Source organism: Protopterus annectens, chromosome 2.part2 (genome assembly GCF_019279795.1).
Source record: "Protopterus annectens isolate FY-2018-M chromosome 2.part2, PAN1.0, whole genome shotgun sequence".
Classification (NCBI taxonomy): domain Eukaryota; kingdom Metazoa; phylum Chordata; order Ceratodontiformes; family Protopteridae; genus Protopterus; species Protopterus annectens.
The window spans coordinates 690,383,122-690,402,943 of NC_056730.1; positions in this window are offsets into that span (position 1 = coordinate 690,383,122).

Below are 19,822 nucleotides of genomic sequence, written 5' to 3' on the forward strand. Positions count from 1 at the left end.
ATTTCCTTTCCAGAGGTGTACATTTTACTTGTGCACGATGTGTACAAAATGACTTCATACAAACTCCTGTATAGCGTCATTCCTTTGTAAGTCTCATGACATGAAGGCATGATGAAGTGTAATAGAATACAAGTTACTGTGTGACAAACACTGTTAAAATAGTCAATGTTTCACAGTAACACCATAGGTGCTAGGTCCAAGTCTGGATATTTTGACTTGCTTGTTTAATTAGCAATCCTCACTGTCAACATTTCACTTTTAGAATGTGACCACTTGGATAAATCAGAATACTACTTTATTTTTTCAAATTTTTATTTTTTGTAGCTTCTGCTTTTGTGTGACACTTGGCTGTGGACACTGCTAACTGTCAGAGGTGACTAGCAGTGAGCAACGATTAACTAGTCAAGGCAAAAACTCAAAATTGTATTTAGCTTGCACAAAGACTTAGCTGTCAGTGGCATAAATGAGACTGGTAGTGGTGCATTTTAGGCAGCAGTCTGGACAGTAATGAATGCAGAATATACACATGTTCTATAACTTTTTTTGTGACTCAGCATGTTAAGGCAGCAAGGTCTGAGTAACTGCAGAAATATACATAGCTTAAACGCAGATTACATAATATTTTATTGAGGAGGTCAGAATAGAGCATTGTTAGTGACTTTTTATAGGTTCATAGGTGTGTACTAGGCTAATGGTCCTGGAGCCTTTACAAGCCTAGCCCATAGAAGTGCCTTGGTATTGTGCTGCCCGATGGTAGTTCCCAGTGCCTCTGTCAAGTAGAGCCATTGGAGTGATTCCCAAGGTGAACTTTCTATTTCCCATCCACTCATCAAGATTTCTCTTGAAGAGGTCCAGTGATGTGCTATGCTTGACATGTATGGGAAGTCTATTCCAGAGCATGGGCAGTCTCTGGGTTATGAACCTGTCTCTCCAGCATGTTCTGTTGATTGTGGTAATGAGGTTGAGGTCTCTGGAGTGTGTGGTGCGGAGGGATTGGGATTTTTTTAGATGGAGCATTTCTAACAGAGCTGGGTCAGACATGGCTTTGTAAGTCAAGCAGAGATCACCTCATAGAAGATATTATGAGACAGACAATAGCTGGATTTTTTTAGTCTGTCCATGTAGGACATGTGTTTAAGGCCTTGGATCCTCTTTATGAGGTACTTTTGTGGCCTTTCCAGCTGTTGCATGTGTCTAGTCAGGTACTTGCCAAATGGGGCATTATACTCAATGACTGGCCTAATGAGGGAAGGGTAGAGAGAGATGATGAAGCATTTCTTCCTGGATGCAAAACCCTTGGTAATGAGATGTACTACATAGAAGGACTTTTCTGACCACAGTGGCAATGTGGTGGTCGAAGGAGAGGTTGCTGTCAACCTGTGTCCCCCAGATCTCTTATAATGCCTTCAGTGTTCAGTGGGCTCCCATCAAAGTGGTAATTAGTGGGAACTGAGTTTTTCCCAAAGGGGATGACGACGCATTTTTTGCATTAAGCTTAATGCCATGGTTTTGTCTCAATGAGGCCTTTCTGTAGGATGTCTACATCACTTGGGGTGTTAATAATGGCTCCCAGCTTGCAGTTGTCTATGAACTTGGTAAGCCAGAGTCCCTCTGTGTTGGTTTGGACTTCTGAGAAGTAGATGCCAAACAGAAGAGGACCCAGGACCAATCCCTGTGGGACTCCACTCATGACTGCAACCCACCTAGTGATATAGGTGAATACTACATTTTGTAAGAAGTCTTTCACTTTGTAAAATGTTTTTAATTTTGTGGAGCTTTTCTCCTCTGGCCTCCACTGAAAATGGGTTCATGACCCAGTCTGACTTTCTTGGTCAACAAATATAAAATAAATAAATACATGTGGCTGTGGAGGCACAACCACAGGCAACGCAGACATCCAGCACATCTGGGTCGCAACCTGTCAGCTTTGCGTCTATGACTCCTGCACCATCTGCTCCTACTGCATCAGGTAGCTCTGTCTTAGGAGTTGGTAGAGTGCTACTCAGGAGGAGTAATATTCATGGAGGTGGTGAGTTCATCATCAACAAAGAGCTTATAGGGCTAGAGGATGACATTATGGAGATGGACCTCAAGGCGTACATCAACAGACTTGAGAAAGTCCTGCCTTGTATAGCCAAAGTCAGTGTCCCATCTGGCACTGCACCAGGTGTCTGTGACAGGAGATACCAATGAGAGTTCTGAGGTGAAGACTAGATTCTCACTGTATTCATGCTGGATGAGGGTGTAACTCCAAAGTCACCTGCCTATCTCCTATCATGCTGTCCCCCAACCTTTGTGCCCATATCCATCCCAGTCTGTCTTGTATGTCCTGTGTGTCTGCACCTGCTATCTAAAATAGCCACCTACCTCTCTTATTTCTAACTGCCTTCCCCAATATTCCTCTCTCTCCAATTAAAAATAAAATAAGCATTTGTCCCACTAAAAGTACACTCCATACATAACTCTACACTTTGCCAGAGTGTAATTTGATCCATTTGGTTATGTAACATTATTAAGATGTTGTCACCCACCACTGATGTGGCGACTATCCACATTTGTTGAATTATTTGTATGGGTACATTATGGCTCTCGTCCACCACCATCCTGCACATTCCTCTATTCCTTCTCTCCTTCTTTTTTCTTGCTCTCATTTTCACTGCAGTCCTATCAACACTTTTCACTCATTTAATCTGGTCAAAAAATAGAATCACGCACAACAGATAATGCTCAGGTCTGCATCGTGTCAAGGGTTTGAATCTAGAACTATGTCTATGTTTGTTCACATTAATATTATGTGTGGAATTTTTGGCTACATTTGTTATTAAACTGCCATAATCCTATTTTTATCTTAATTATCATTCTACAGTCCTATTTCTGCTGGATCTCAATTTGCGAACTTTATTGTACAGAGCATGACAGAATCATGATTACAAACCAAAGAGTAACACACGACAAAGATGGCCAGAAATGGTCTATAAACCAAAACATTTTATGTCTCCGTCCCTATTTCTGTATTTCCCCCCTTTGTCTCATCACTCTTTGACCTTGGTATTTGTGCAATGCCTGGCATTGAGCAGCAGTTGTCACTGATAGTAAATGACAGTTCATGTCTTATGACAAAAATTGGTGTGTTTTTGCCTTTGGTTGCATTAATCTGTTACCTCTCATGCTACTGTGCTTAGCTTCACTGCACTATGGAAAGGGAGGCCGACAGCACTTGAGGAGACCATTATATACTGAAAAGGTGGTAGGGTCGAATGCAGACAATATGGAGTGTTTCAGCTGTTCTTACTGTTATGCTAATTCAAAACTATGTTTCATGAAATTCCACAGTAAATTCACCAAACAACTGACTCTTTAAGTAGCTTTGACCTACACAACCATCCCATACCCACAACTTCAACCTTCAAATACCTATGACTATGGCTTGGTCAGTCACCAAACTTCCATTTCCACATAGACAATGTGAGAGACAAAATAAACTCCATTCTCTTGTGGGCCAAACAGATCTGTCCTTTTCTACCTAAACCAGCCAGAGAAGCCATTTGGAAAAGAGTTCTCCTTTATCAACTTGAATATGGGCTCACAATTTTGCTTTGGCCTCCAAGAAAAAAACATGATCACAATTCAGAATATATCTAACAGCATCTGCCATTTCATTGCTAAATCATCTTTCTGTGACCATCACTATATTGCCCTAGAAAAAGCCACTTGAATACTCATAAAACAAAGACCTAGCCTACTTTAAGATCCCAGGTGTACAAATGACTCCAGAGCCACACATTTACTCCTCTTGTAGCTAGACTTCATGAAAAAAAGCCTCCTCTTACAACCTGAGACACTACTCACAAGCTGCAGCAACTCTTATTACCCTTAGAACCAAACTCCACAGCACTGCACATGCTCTGCCACATCAACTCTCATTACCTCTAGAACCAAACTCCACAGCACTGCACATGCTCTGTCACACCAACTCTCATTACCCCTAGAACCAAACTCCACAGCACTGCCCATGCTCTTTCACACCAACTCTCATTACTCCTAGAACCAAGCTCCATAGTACTGCACATGTTCTGTCATATCAACTCTCATTACCTCTAGAACCAAACTCCACAGCACTGCACATGCTCTGTCACTCCAACTGTCATTACCCCTAGAACCAAACTCCACAGCACTGCACATGCTCTGTCACACCAGCTCTCATTACCCCTAGAGCCAAACTCCACAGCACTGTCCATGCTCTGTCACACCAGCTTTCATTACCCCTAGAACCAAGCTCCACACACTGCCCATGCTCTGTCACACCAGTTTTCATTGCCCCTAGAGCCAAACTCCACAGCACTGCACATGCTCTGTCACACCAACTATAATTACCCCTAGAACCAAACTCCACAGCACTGCACATGCTCTGTCACTCCAACTGTCATTACCCCTAGAACCAAACTCCACAGCACTGCCCATGCTGTGTCACACCAACTCTCATTACCCCTAGAACCAAACTCCTCAGCACTGCCCATGCTCTGTCACGCCAACTCTCATTACCCCTAGAGCCAAACTCCACAGCACTGCCCATGCTCTGTCATACCAGCTGTCACTACCCCTAGAACCAAACTCCACAGCACTGCACATGCTCTGTCACACCAACTGTCACTACCTCTAGAGCCAAACTCCACAGCACTGCCCATGTTCTGTCACACCAACTCTCATTACCCCTAGAGCCAAACTCCACAGCACTGCCCATGCTCTAGCACACCAACTGTCACTACCCCTGGAACCAAACTCCATAGCACTGCACATGCTCTGTCACACCAGCTCTCATTACCCCTAGAACCAAACTCCACAGCACTGCACATGCTCTGTCACACCAGCTTTCATTACCCCTAGTACCAAACTCCACAGTACTGCCCATGCTTTCTCCTCTCAGATGCCCACTCTTTGGAAAGCTTTCCTCATCAATATTGCAACTCAAAAAACACTTCTTCATCCAAGGCAAATGCTCCAACTTCAACACAGGACATATCACTTAACCTATCTACTTTACAAGTTTTTTTCCTCTCTCAAAAGTCACTGAAAATTGACCCACTTTAGAAAGCAATGCATATATATTGTAAATTACACTCTGCTTGATTGCACATTGCACTGTGCTTGTTCACAAGAATGTATATACAGAGTTATTTCTATGTAATTTGTCTGAACTACTCTGTTACTGCTTTCTACATTTTATGCTTGTGAAAAGTTTTGAATTTCAGCCAGGCTGAGCCTGAAATTGGAAAATATTAGTCAATGCACTACCCTACTAAACAAATATAAGTAAGATAAAGTAAAATACAAAAATGGTACTATGCTGCATACATACTCCCTTGCGTCATACTGGTTTTAATGTCTCTTCAAATGTTTATGTTTAAACACATAACATTTGCCTTCCTTTGGGTGTGATCAACAAATGGTCACATCTATAGATTGTTGATGCAGATTGGCAGGTGTTTGAATCCATCATCATATGTACAATTATGAACATTATCTTCTCTTATTATAATTTGATCAGTTAAATTCTGGATACATGTGTTATTTCACCATCAGTACCCTGCTTGGTCCTTTTATGTGGTTCACAGTCATACCAGCCCTGCTCATACCTTCCCTGCAATGAGGATAAGAGATCTGGCCAAAGCAAGGATTCACTGAGTGGCAGTTATACAACACTAGGTGCAATTTAAAACAATTGCTCCAATACACTTAGAAGGTGGTTGGATTAAATCTTTTGCATTACTGTGCAGGTTTTTGAAGTGTATGAAGTCTGGCATGTAGATGTGTGTCACCATGTAGTGACTTTATTACTCAGTGATGTGATAGAAACAAAAGTGCATAAGGAACAGTACAACATGCCTTCAATATGTGATAGTCAAGCTTACATGAGGGCAGAGTAAGTATGGCCTTGTACTATTCATATAATGAACAAGTATGACCTTGTACTATTCATATAATGAACAAGTATGACCTTGTACTATTCACATAATGAACAAGTATGGCCTTGTACTATTCACATAATGAACAAGTATGGCCTTGTACTATTCTTATAATGAAAAGGTATGGCCTTGTACTATTCACATAATGAACAAGTATGGCATTGTACTATTCACATAATGAACAAGTATGGCCTTGTACTATTCACATAATGAACAAGTATTGCCTTGTACTATTCATATAATGAACAAGTATGGCCTTGTACTATTCACATAATGAACAAGTATGGCCTTGTACTATTCTTATAATGAACAAGTATGGCCTTGTACTATTTATATAATGAACAAGTATGGCCTTGTACTATTCACATAATGAACAAGTATGGCCTTGTACTATTCTTATAATGAACTTGTACTATTCATATAATGAACAAGTATGACCTTGTACTATTCATATAATGAACAAGTATGACCTTGTACTATTCATATAATGAACAAGTATGGCCTTGTACTATTCACATAATGAACAAGTATGGCCTTGTACTATTCATATAATGAACAAGTATGGCCTTGTACTATTCATATAATGAACAAGTATGGCCTTGTACTATTCATATAATGAATACTTTATTGCAATGAGCATGAATTGTAAATTGTGACACAGTAAATGCTAACATGACCCGCATCTGTTTTAAAATGGTCCAGAAACAGAATTGTGTATATGTCTGCACTCCTTATTTGCATGACGCTTGGCATGGATTAACACAGACCACTGCTGATTCATGTTCTAAGTTCAAAACTTCAGAAATAATTATTCATGCACTAATACTTTGCCTTCAGATGAGCAAATGAGCCTGATAGCATTGAAGTTCAGGAAGTGATTTGACAAAAAAAAGTAATGTTAGTGGCTTGTTTAGTGTATGGTTTAACAGCTTGTTGCACTTAAGATACAATGAGTTCACTGTGATGCTGTTTAAACCCTACATATTGTAAATCATGTCTGCATTCTAATACAGGGAGACCTTTGGATACATACTTGAGTGGTATTAAGTAGTGTATGTTCATGTGTTTGATATGTATGTTTTATATTTATATTACACTTTTATAAACATTAGAAAATATTGACAAAGACAGACCAATAAATAAAGTTGGCATACGAAGAGCCTGAGCTGATCAGTCAAGATTGTTTGGCTGACACTACACTGTTTGACAAATGTAATTATCATCCAGCATCTCTATGGTCAATACAGTATAATGTGAAACAGCTAGATATCACTCATACTACAACAATGACTATGACTGAAAAGATATCTGTGTTATCTGAATAGTATTTAATTAGCTGTGATCAACACATTGCTGTTTTTCTGCTTATCAAGACACATTCCTCTCAGTGGCGGCTGGGCTGGTGACTTCAAATCAAAGGTGGGCTGCAGGAGATAGCTGAATGGGTGGGGTCAATGGGAAGGGGTGCTGCCAAATAGAAAAGGGAGGAGCTATGCTCAAAACCACAAAAACTAACTTTAATTAAATATGCTGTCCTGGGTGCAAAACCCTCATTATGAGAGTCCAATCAAGACAAATGAAGTATAAAAGAATAAAAATATTTCAATGCATTGGCTGCATGACAGCTGACTTAATATTTAGATGGAAACAAAAAGGTTGTGAGGCATGAAAAAATAAATTACTTTTTAAATACATTACTTGAATGCCAGTCAAAATCAAGTATAAGAAAAACAAGACACACTCAGCTCAAACCACTTCTCCTTGCACTGCAGTTCTAATTTTAATTTATATTCAGCTTTATTAAAGTACCAAGTAACATGCTGAAAGTAGCAATCTCTGTGATGCCCTCACTTGTAAAAAATGTTTCTTATCCAAAAAAGACCTGCTGCCTGACAACTATCTACTTGTTTCATGGGGAAAACATGATCAAAGGAAAAAATGAAAAGCAAACAAGAAACAAGTTCAAGATACATTGCTTAGAGGATTACTGTACAGGTTATGGACCACACACGTATGGCCTTCTGTTTAGTTTGCGGGTAAAGCCCTCAGAGATCACTGGAAGTCTCCAAGTGTAATGAGCATCTTAGAATAATGTAATTCTGTCCTTTATTACAAATACTGTCATATGCATTCCAATACCCAACGCTTATACATTATCTAGTTAAGTATTCTCTGCATGGCAACAACAGAAAGGCTTTCAATGTTGGCAATTCTTTAACGGTATGCTTATAAAAGCTTACTTGCATATTATGATCTCAGACAAGCTTACCTGATGGTCATTAAAGCATTGCTACTTAAAACACAGAGCAACAGGCACTTTCTGAGTAATAAGCATAAATCAACAGTACAAAAATATGCCAGAAACCAGACCATTCTGCAAAATCAAGAACAGATGAAAAGCCGCTGTAGTACTTGTGTCTACCTAGGATGGGGGGATACCCTGCACATTTATACCCTGCACATTTACACTGCATAACTGCTCCTTGCCTTGCTTGGACACATCCAGAGTCACTACATGGGGGAGTGGGGTGCAACAAGTATGTCACAATTTGAAATGTATTTGGCTGACTGTGATGGCCCTGACACATTTGTCATACCTCTGAACCTCAGAGCAAGAAATCTGGACAAAGCCATACATAGAAGTGGAACAAAGGCCCAAAAATAAGGACAATTTTTAAATATTGCTCTTATAAACTTAGAAAGATAATAGAATAGTAGGTCTTGCATTAGTATGCATTTTCTGAAGGATATGAAATCTGAAACTCAAATGTCTCATTATTTTCCATCTTCAGTCTTTAATGATTTACCACCAATTTGCCAAAAAACCCACAATTTTATGAAAAATGGACCAAAAATGTGATGCAAAAATATAAAATAGCCACACAATACAGCTGGGAACCTGTCAAAGAAGGGACACTTTTTTAATATTAGTACTGCTAACTTGAGCAGCTGACAAAATAAAAGAATCTACATGCATTTCTGAAATAAAAGTAATCTATAACTCTGATTATTACAGTTATTTCTTAATTGTAAACCCTCCATGTTTTCTTCCAAAATTGCTATTTTGTGGAGGGATTATTAGGGCAAGAGCAACATTTTGAGCCAAATTCAGGGACAGTTGAGAGGTTTGGCTATGCCTAATTCTATAAAGCAATTTATTTGCATGCACCTCTCAACCTGTTAATGCAATAAATCTGGACAAGGCCAAATATATTGGGCGAACATATAAACAGTACTAAAAATTGCTCTTGTATAAAGTAAGACAGTTGACAGAATAACAGGTCTTACTTTCACATGCATTTTTCTGAAGGTTATGAAGTCTGAAACTCAGTGTGTCATTATATAGTGACTTCATTCCTAAATGATTTTCCAGAAAACCAAATTTTATGAGGAACAAACCAAAAATAAGAAGCAAAAATCTATTCATTCTGTGAAAATCTGGACAGTTGGGAGGTATAGTTCAGCTGGGGCTGTCTGAGTTTGCCACCCTTCCCCCTCACAAAATCATGGTCGAATGGAGCACTCCCCCCTGCAGCCATTCCAATGATCCATTACTTGGCTATTTCACTCCATTTACCATAAACACTAATGTGCATACTGCTTTACTTCTATGATGATTTGGATTTCATTTGAAAGTTTTATTTTGCATTTTACAGCACAAATACTAAGACATCTGCTAAACAAAGCAATGCAGTCTCACAATGAAAACAGGCTTAGCATTAAAACTTCTCTGCCCTTGAAACCCACATTCAATGAAACAGCATTGAAACCCACATTCAAAGAAAATACATTTTGCCAGTGGCAGATAAAGATTAACTTTGGGCTGTTTTCAAATCATAGGCCCCTTGCAGATGAAACATACATGTGCTCTTTGATACACCTTCCTGATTGTACTAAATTATATTCCTTGTACAATACAGTACAGTTGTTAGACGGCATTTTAAATTTATTGTTTTGAACATTTTTCCAGTAAACAATGAAACAAAATGCATGCACCAATGACAAAACTACCCAGTACAGAACATTTCCATCATAAAAGTCTACTCAACCTTCTACAGTCCACCAGTATCAGTAAATATGCACAATCTCTGAAGTAGTAAAAGTCATCTAAATAATTCCACATTAAAGAAATCTGTAACAATGAAGAGGTTGCTGCTAGCAAACAACTTTATATGTCATTGTTTATTCATCTACAAATAAAGTGCCTGTTGCCCTTCAGGAATATATTGCCTATTTTGCATGCATTAAAAAAATGATAAACTAGTAATGCCGCAATAGGGACTGTGTGGCAAACTGATAACAGGTTCATAGTTACTACTCTAGGTATCTTTGCCAAAGAGGACTGCAACATCCACCCACTTTATAACACAGTACAGTATCAGTAATGCATCTATCTACTGCGGGAGTACAACTCACAGCCTTCTGCATCAAAAGCAAGTACTCTACCTGTTGTGTTATTAACAATGCAAGCAGACTCAGAATAAGCAGCACTAAAGTTTTGTTCCCCTGCAGCTCTCAGCTCCTTGTAAAATCTACTCGACACGCAGTTGTATCTCTGAACTTTGCAGCACAAGAAATCTGGAAAAAGCCAACATTTATTGGGGGGGCAAAAGCCCAAAAACCAGGGACACATTTTAAACATTGCTTGTATAATGTTGGAAAGTTGCTAGAATAAAATGCTGTGTTGCCACCATACATTTCACTGCCACGTCTTTAACCCAGGGGACCCTGTGCAAAACAGTCAGAGAAACATAACCACTATGCCAAATCAGCTGTTTTGTGAAAGACAGGAAGACAAACTTAAATGGCTACCATTTAGTGAATTCAGTTCTCACCATAGCTGTCAACCTCTTGGCACAAAACACCTGAACAAAGCCAATAATGGGAGAATACAGCCCCCAAACATATTCAGCGAATTCAGTTCTCACTATAGCTCTCAACCTCTTAGCAAACAAAACATGTGGACAAAGCCAGTAATGGGGTGAATACAGCCCCCAAACATTCAATGAATTCAGTTCTCACCATAGATAACTCTTAACCTTAGCACAAAATACATGGACAAAGCCAATAATGGGGAATACAGTCCCAAAATAGGGACAAATTTCAAATATCCATGTTATATACTTAGACAACTGCTAGAATAAGCAGTTGTGTGTTACCATGTACTTTCTGAAGAATATGAAGTCTGAAATTCAAATGCCTGTTATTTTTAAACATTTAACCAAGAAACTAGTCTGACTTGGAACAAAAGACCATTTTCAGCACAGCAGGAAGAAATGCCAGACACATCTTTGTAAGATGGGAGGACATGCAGACACCACACAGAAGGCACCCCAGCCAAGAATCAAACCAGAGAACCTGTAGCTGTTAGGCAACAATGCTACCAGTGCACCACTGCACTACAGACTTTGCAAGGAAAAATGTAGATACAGAAACCACAGATTTTATGAGTAACAGAACAAATATGAGGCAAAAATCTGCAATTTTTTTAGAAATGGTGGTTGATAGGGAATTCAGGTCCTTGTCACCTGCATCCAAGGTACAGGGTTCAAGCCTGAGTATCTCTACCTACCACCATTTGTTCTCTCTAGCCATCAGCATTAAGTAACTGGGTCATTTCATACACACCCACACACACACACACACACACACACACACACACACACACACACACACACGCACACACACCCACACACACACCCTTCGTTCAGCAGTATAAAAGCCCAAACTCCAGGGACCGAATGAACACCTACCCGGTTTCACGAAGCAAGCCCACAATCCAAACACTTACCTGAAGCCTTTGTCCAGCAGTAATCCATGAAGCCCGTGCACTGAAAGTCCCACGAGAGCACCTCAGTCCTCCTCATTGGTTCTGACTGCGGCTGAAGCAGTCCGGAGCTCCTCTGTTCTGTGCGGTTGTCACTGCACAGATTCCTGGTATCTCACAGCAATGATTACTGGGTACCTCTTTCTCCATATCTGGACTGCTGATAAAGGCAGTCTGAGTTCTCTCGTGTGTCTGCGCATGCGCAGAGGATCGGGACTCGTGATGTGTTTTTGTTTTACAGATTTTTCTTTTGTTTTTTTCTAGGTGGGAGGGCTGCAGTCCAGCAGTCTGATAGCACGAGCCACCCCTGATTCCTCTTCACCCCAACATATGATGCACACTATCTGCTCTGCAACACACTGATGTCATATTTTCAAATGTGAAGTGTCTCACACTTATAGTCAGATTTTTCCAGTGTCACTTGTGGTTGATGGAATGCACTTTAGTTTGTGCACTTAAACGGGTAGGTATTTAAATCTAGCAGTGACTGATTAGTATAAGTGTATGTGTTTGTGTGTTTCAAGTCCTCAGAAGGAATGGCTTTACCCACTGGTCTGATGTGTACACTTCCACTCAGGAGAAACATTTACTCCATGAGAGGGCTCCCTATCTTTTTTAAATTCCAAACATCTGCTCTGCAGTACACTGATGATGTCATCCTTTCAAATGTGTTTGCTGTCACACCTGTAGTGAGACTTCTTTGGTAGCACTTAGAGTTAATATAATATACACAGCTTTGTGTATTTAGATACGTAAGTGGTTTGAATGTAGAGGTAGCTAACTATTAAGAGTGTGTGCCTGTGAGTGTGTGTCTCTAGTTCTAGGTAGAAATGGTTTTACTCACAGATCTGATGTGTACACCTCTGCTCAGGAGAAACATTTACCCCAGGAAAAGGCTCACATCAATTTTTAGCCCATACATATGTTCTGTAATATACTGATGATGCCATCCTGTAAAATGTGCTCTATCTCACACTTGTAGTCAGACTTCTGCTGTGGCACTTGAAAATGATAAAATGTATTCTATCTTGTCCAGTTATAATAGATAAGTGTTCAAATCCAATAATTACTCCTTTGACTTACTTCTAGCAATGTGTGTGTTTGTGTGTGTGAATCAAGATCTAGGTAGGAACAGTTTCACCCACAGATCAGATGTGTAGATTTACACTTGGAGAGGGCTCTTCCACCAATTTCAGTCCCTTTTAGCAAACACATTTCCTTTGTAAAACAATGATGGTGTCATGCTTTCAAATGGGTTCTATCTCACATGTGTAATCAGACTTCTTCTGTTGTGCTGGTGGTAGATACAACATACTCTAGTATGTGTACTTAGATAGGTAAGTGTTCAAATCCAGCAGTTACTCTCTTAACTCACTTGTATCAGAGTGGGTGTGATCTAGAGCTAGGTGGGAATGGTTTCACCACCAATCTGATGTGCACATGTACAGTAGGAAAAGGCTCTCCTACCACTTTCAGTCTCTTTTAACTCAGACATCTGCTTTGCTAAACACTGATGAGGCCATTGAATGAAATGTGGTTTATCTCATTTTTGTATTTAGACTTCTACTATAGCACCAGGGATTGATACTATATTCTCTAGCTTGTGGACTTTGGTAGGCAGGTGTTAGAATCTGGAATTCTCTAAAACTTGTGAAAGTATATATTACTACAGTCATGGGGTTAATTGCATTATCCGACACATGTGGATGTGTTCACCTCACACATACAAGATATTAACACACATTGCTCTTTCACTCAATTTTAAGCCACATATATTCCTTGTAAAATGGCAATGATGTCATGATTTCAAATCTATTGTTTCACACTTGTAGTAAGACTTCGCCTATTGCATATGTCGTTAAAGGGCAACAACGAACCTGCTGTCTGTTTTAGTCCCTATTCGTTGATATGGCCTCAAAAAATCACATATGCAGCTTTAAAAACTAATCCACTCAACTGTTTTCCCTGTTAGGCTTCTTACCTTTCTGTACTGTTTTACGTTCACTTTGAAAACCAAGTTGAAAAACCTCTAGCTGGCTCTGAAATGATGATGTCACATCTGCCAGAGCTCTTGCTCTAGCTACCGGGACGTCCCCCCCAAAGTGATGTAATCCCCGCCTGATTTGCATGTTCTATAGAAGAACCAGTGGACCTCCCACATTGTGATGTCTGAGACTGCCTTGCCCAGCCCACTCTTAACCTAGCAAAAATGTCAAACTATAATCTCACTTTTCTGAACATCCCTACCTATATGTGACAAAGTACAGGCAGAAGCACAGTAACAGCCGCAAAAACTAAGAGCATAAATTTGCAATGACCATGCGTAGACATTAATTGCAAGTTTTTGCATAAGAAGCAGATGTCTGTCACAATTAAATTGACAACACTACATCAGATTACAAGAAGTATGCAATACCATCATTTTCTTAAATTACCACTTAAAAAAGCATGTGGGTGCTGTCATGCAAGTCTGTGAAATATGTTGTGTTTATAGTGCATAATTTGTTAGCTATTTAACCAAACAGGAAGGAAAAATAAGTGTGAGTTTGATGCTTTGCAAAACAGTGATTATTCCCAGTGCTATGGAGCTTGGTTCTAAATTTGGCAGGAGGAGTGCAACAAAAAATGTCTCCCACCGTCAGGAAGGAAAGGCTGCCAAGAAAACAGTACATTATTCTGGTCACCTGTTGTGAGTTGTCAATGACATACAGATAATGGGTCAAATTAGCCTTAGCTCTTTGACAGCTAGGGAAGGTAGGTGTGAAAGGGGAGGGGAGATGCCTTGAAGAACTAGATTTCAGTCTTCACAAAAGAAATCAAGTTAGCATTTCTAAGAAGAAAGAGCAATAAAATGCACTTTTCCATTCTGTTCTGTAGCATTTACACTGCTTGTGTTTGAAGTGGTCATTGAAAAAGGATAACATTTTAAACAAAAGTAGGTGACTATAACACAGCAGTGAATGCCTGTAAAATCAGTGAACTGACCGGAGCTTTAGGGAAAATGTGATAGATCTGATGCATTTTTTGGAGACAAACAATGCATTCTGGGATACTTAGAGGCAGACTAAACAGAATTGTTTCAAGATGGCAGACCCCATATGGTCAGAGTCACAAATTGTGTATAAAAATATCTAAAAATCTCTAAATAGTCCCATAGTGGTGTTAAAATGTAGGAAACACCAAACCATGATGAAATAAACATGTTTTTGAGTCTGTGGGTGTGGTTGTCCTTTAATACACAGTTATCTAGATTGTGGACTTCTGTAGGCAGCTGTTCAAATTCAAGGCTGACAAAATCTTGCAGTGACATGAAACTCTGCCTTATCTGAAATTCCCACAAACTCTTTACATCCATTTTAAGTCTAAAAGGCCTTTCTAAACACTGATGATTTTATTCCATTCAAATAAGTGCTCTGTGACCCTTGTGGTAAGATTTCTCCTACAGCACATGCAGATAATACTGATTTCTATAGTATGTGAAGTCAGGTGTTCTAACCTGGTAATGTATATGTGCAAATGGTATTAACAGACATGAGTGGCTTCCTCAATAAATAGTGAGATGGCTGTCTCACAGCTGTGTAAACAGTGAGATGTCTGTCTCACAGCTGTGGAAACAGTGAGATGGCTGCCTCACAGCTTTGTGAACAGTGAGATGTTTGTCTCACAACTGTGTGAACAGTGAGATGGCTGCCTCATCTGGAGATTTATGTGTCAACGGTATTAACAGACAAGAGTGGATTACTCAATAAACAGTGAGATGGCTACCTCACAGCTGTGTAAACAGTGAGATGGCTGTCTCACAACTGTGGGAGCAGTGAAATGGCTATCACACAGCTGTGTGAACAGTGAGATGGCTGTCTCACAGCTGTGTGAACAGTGAGATGGTTGTCTGCTCATACAACTGTGAGAGCAGAGAGAGATGGCTATCTCACAGCTGTGTGAACAGAAAGACCGCTAAAGCTTTTTGATCCTTCAAAAAGGAATTTTAGGGCATACATGTTCATCCAAAACATTTCTTAGTTCAGACCTTGAAGTGTGTCATTTTCTTGTGGCAGAAGCAGGTAATACACAGCTCTGTTGAGTGTGGTGCTTGACAAGCAGGCATTTTAATCTGTTGATGTACGTATGTCAGACGATAGTGACAGATAGCAGAGGCTTATCCCCAAACAATGGCGATATGGTGCGCTTACAGGTCAGTATTTTTTGAGGCCTCAGACTCCTTGTTAGGGGAGCCATAACCACTCTAACACAATACTGATGTGATCCCTTCAAGTCTGTTATTCATGGCACATCAGGTATTATTATTTCTGTGGTATTAATGTTTGTTTTACAGCTCTACAAAGTACTCCAAAGGGGACCAATACATGTCAGCTGGGGAAGACATGGTTGATAGACCACGGTGGTTTGCCAGGGGATGGTCTTCACCTGTCACCTCTAGGCTTTCAGATATTGGCTAAAACATTATCCACCCCTATAATGCATTTGTTTTAGGAATGACAAACAGACAAACATTCCAATATAATGAAAGCTTCTCAGGACAAGCTAAAGGTGTTACTGCTCGGTGCTAGGAGCCTCAACAAGAAATGCACTCTCCAAAGCTAAGAATACAGCATCCATGGGACCAGATGACATCCCGGGCTGTGTACTACATGAACTACAAAATGAACTGGCACCTCACCTAAGTGTCATGTTTAATCATAGCCTCACCTCAAGCTTTGTACCCAATGAGTGGTGCACAGCTACAGTTATCCCACTCCACAAGTGGGGATCCACCTTGGATCCCAGGAACTATCACCCCATCAGTCTGATGAGCCTGATCTGCAAGGCCATGGAATGTATTATCATGGAACTTATAAATAAAGACATTGGCAATGTTCAAACACTGATCCTCACCCAGTTTGGGTTCATGAAGGTCCGATCTTGTCTCCTGAACCTGATCAACTTCTTTGAATCAGTCTCCAGAGCTGTGGATGAGGGTAAGGCAGTCCACACAGCCTATATGGACCTCGTCAAGGCCTTTGACACCATCCCGACTCTGGAATCATAGATAGACTTACTAAGCTGGGCATTAATCCCTGCATCACTCGATGGGTTGCCAACTGGCTTACTGGCAGAACCCCCACTGTAAAAGTAGCTGACTCCAAATCCAGCTCCAGACAAGTGGCAAGTGGAGTACTTCAGGGTTCAATCCTGTGACCGCTCTTGTTTGGCATCTACTTCTCTGAAGTGCAGGCCAACACTAAGGGACTCTGGCTAACAAGGTTCACAGATGACTGCAAACTGGGAGCCATTATTGAATCCACAAATTATGTGGATACTCTACAAAAGGGCAATACAGAAACCGATGCTTGGTGCGCTTTGATTGGGCTCAAGCGCAATCCCAAGAAATGTATAGTTATCTCCTTTGGGAAAAAACATGTACCCATGAATTACCACATAGGTGGCAGTACACTAAACACCGAAAGTGTGATTAGAGACACACAGGTGGACAGTGGTCTCACTTTTGATAACCACATCACCACAACAGCCAGGAAATCCTTCTATGTGGCACACCTCATCACTAAAGGCTTTTCATCCAGAAAAAAGGAGGTCATTGTCCCACTGTACTCATCCCTCATTAGACCCATTATAGAATACAATGCCCCGTTTCGTATGTACCTCTCAAGACATCTGCAACAACTGGAAAGGCCACAGAAATACCTAACTAAAAGAATCACAGGCCTAAAGCAGATGCCCTATGCTGACCACCTTAAAAAACTCCAGCTATACTCTGTCACACATCGTCTACTCAGAGGCAATCTCTTCTTAACATACAAGGTCATGTCAAACTCAGAGGTGTTGGACATGCTACACTTAAAGAAATCACAATCCCTTAGAGCCACACACTCCAGGGAACTAAATCTTGCCATCACAATAAACAAAACATGCTGGAGGGATAGTTTCCTGACTCAGAGACTCCCCAGACTTTGGAATAGACTGCCCATACATGTCAAACAGAGCACCTCTTTGGCCCGCTTCAAAAGGAACCTTGATGATTGGATGGGAGAAAGGAAATTCACCCCAGGAATCATGTCAGTCACCCTGCTAGACAGGGGTCCAGGGAAGTAAATTGCATGGGAAGAAATAGCCAGGGAATTCTTATGGCTTGGCTTGTATAGGCCCTAGGGCTGATAGCCTAGTACCAACCTATGAACCTATGGAAGCTCTCATCACCCTGGAGAATTCTGACATCTGTGCAGTTACTGAAACATGGTTCAAAGTCACAGAAAGTACTATGGCAGTGCATGGTTATAATGTCTTTATTACATTCTGACCACCCACTCAACATGATACAGCAAAAGGCAGAAGTGTATCTATCTACATAAGGGATAAGCATACCTCAAGGCTAGTCAAACAATATAACATGCTTGAGCTACTCCATGTCCTAAGACATGCTTGAACTATTCCATATCCAATTAACTAATGTAAAAATGGATTACTATATTCTTGCTAGCTACAGGTACCCTACTATGAACCAGAAAACCCATACATCATACCTGAAGTTAGTAGAATCACTAACCATCCAGCCCAATACCATACTCATGGATGATTTAACTACCCTTCCATTAACTGGGAGGTATACACTACCACTAGCATTTAGGCCAGAATATTTCTTGACTTTGTAAATTCAAATGCCCTACAATAGCAAGTCTGCACTCCCACTAGGGGAACAAGTATCCTAGATCTGGCACACAAATATGGGAGAGTGCTTCACCTCCTCCCCCCCCCCCCCACAGGGTGATGTCCTCACTGGTAAGTTCTGATCTCAAAGTTGTCTCTCGTGAAATAAAGGTAAAACTAGTCCCTCCACCTAACCCCAAAAATGTTAAGAACTTCTCTAAGGTTAATTACTCCCTATTAAGGGATAGCATAGCTAGTTTCCAAGCTACCCCAAATACAGAAAACACAGAAACCTATGCAGAGTCATATACAAAACCTCTGTATGACCATATAAACAGCTGCATAGAAACAGCAGTACCAGACTGAAATAAACCTAGGTCAAACTACAAAAATAAGCCACCCTGGTGGACCCCTGGTATTAATAGGTTATACAACAAAAAAAGATAATGTTGTTGAGAAGTAAGAGGGAATGTGCACAACTGAGGAATATGTCTCTTATTAGTCTAAACAAGCAAATCAGGGAACTAGTCAAGTCTCTGAAAGCAGACTTTGAGGTAAAAATAGCCTCCAAAGTGAAAAATAACCATAAGGCATTTTACAGTTATGCCCACAATCTTAAGGGCAACACCCAACAATGTGTCGAATTAATTGCAGATGGCATCATGTTATACTCAGCTGGAAGATACAGCAAACCTGCTGGCAGACAATTTCTACTCAAATTTCACCTCCCCATCACCCCCAGTTCTCCTCCAAGAAATACCCTCCACCACCAGATATCATCAAAGAACAATTTGCCACGTTGGTCTCTAAAGCTAAAACATGGCTTCAATGAGGCCTGACCGTATACTAGGTTGCCTCTTAAACAACTTAAATTAGGGCTTATCAGAAACATTAGGATCTCTATTTAACCATAGCCTTCAGACTGGATTTGTTCCAGTAGATTGTAGGACAGCAACAGTCATCCCTCTGCATGAAGTGGATCATCTACTGACCCAGGAAATTACAGACCTATAAGTTTGACTAGTTGTATATGTAAGGCAATGGAAAGAATAATCATGGACCTGATAAAAATGACATAGGAGACTTCCAAACACTGAACCCAACCCAATTCATTTTTGTCAAGGGAAGGTCTTGCCTACTGAATCTGGTGGATTTCTTTGAGAAAGTCACTAAGGCCATGGATGAGGGTAAAACAGTACATACCACTTATCTCAACCTGGCCAAGGCATTTGACACAATTCCCGACTCAGGTATTATAAATAAACTCACAAAACTGGGCATAAATCCCCATGTCACCAGATGGATAGCCAATTGGCTCATGGACAGGACACGTGGTTAAAGTGGATGAATCCAGATCCAGCTACAGACCAAT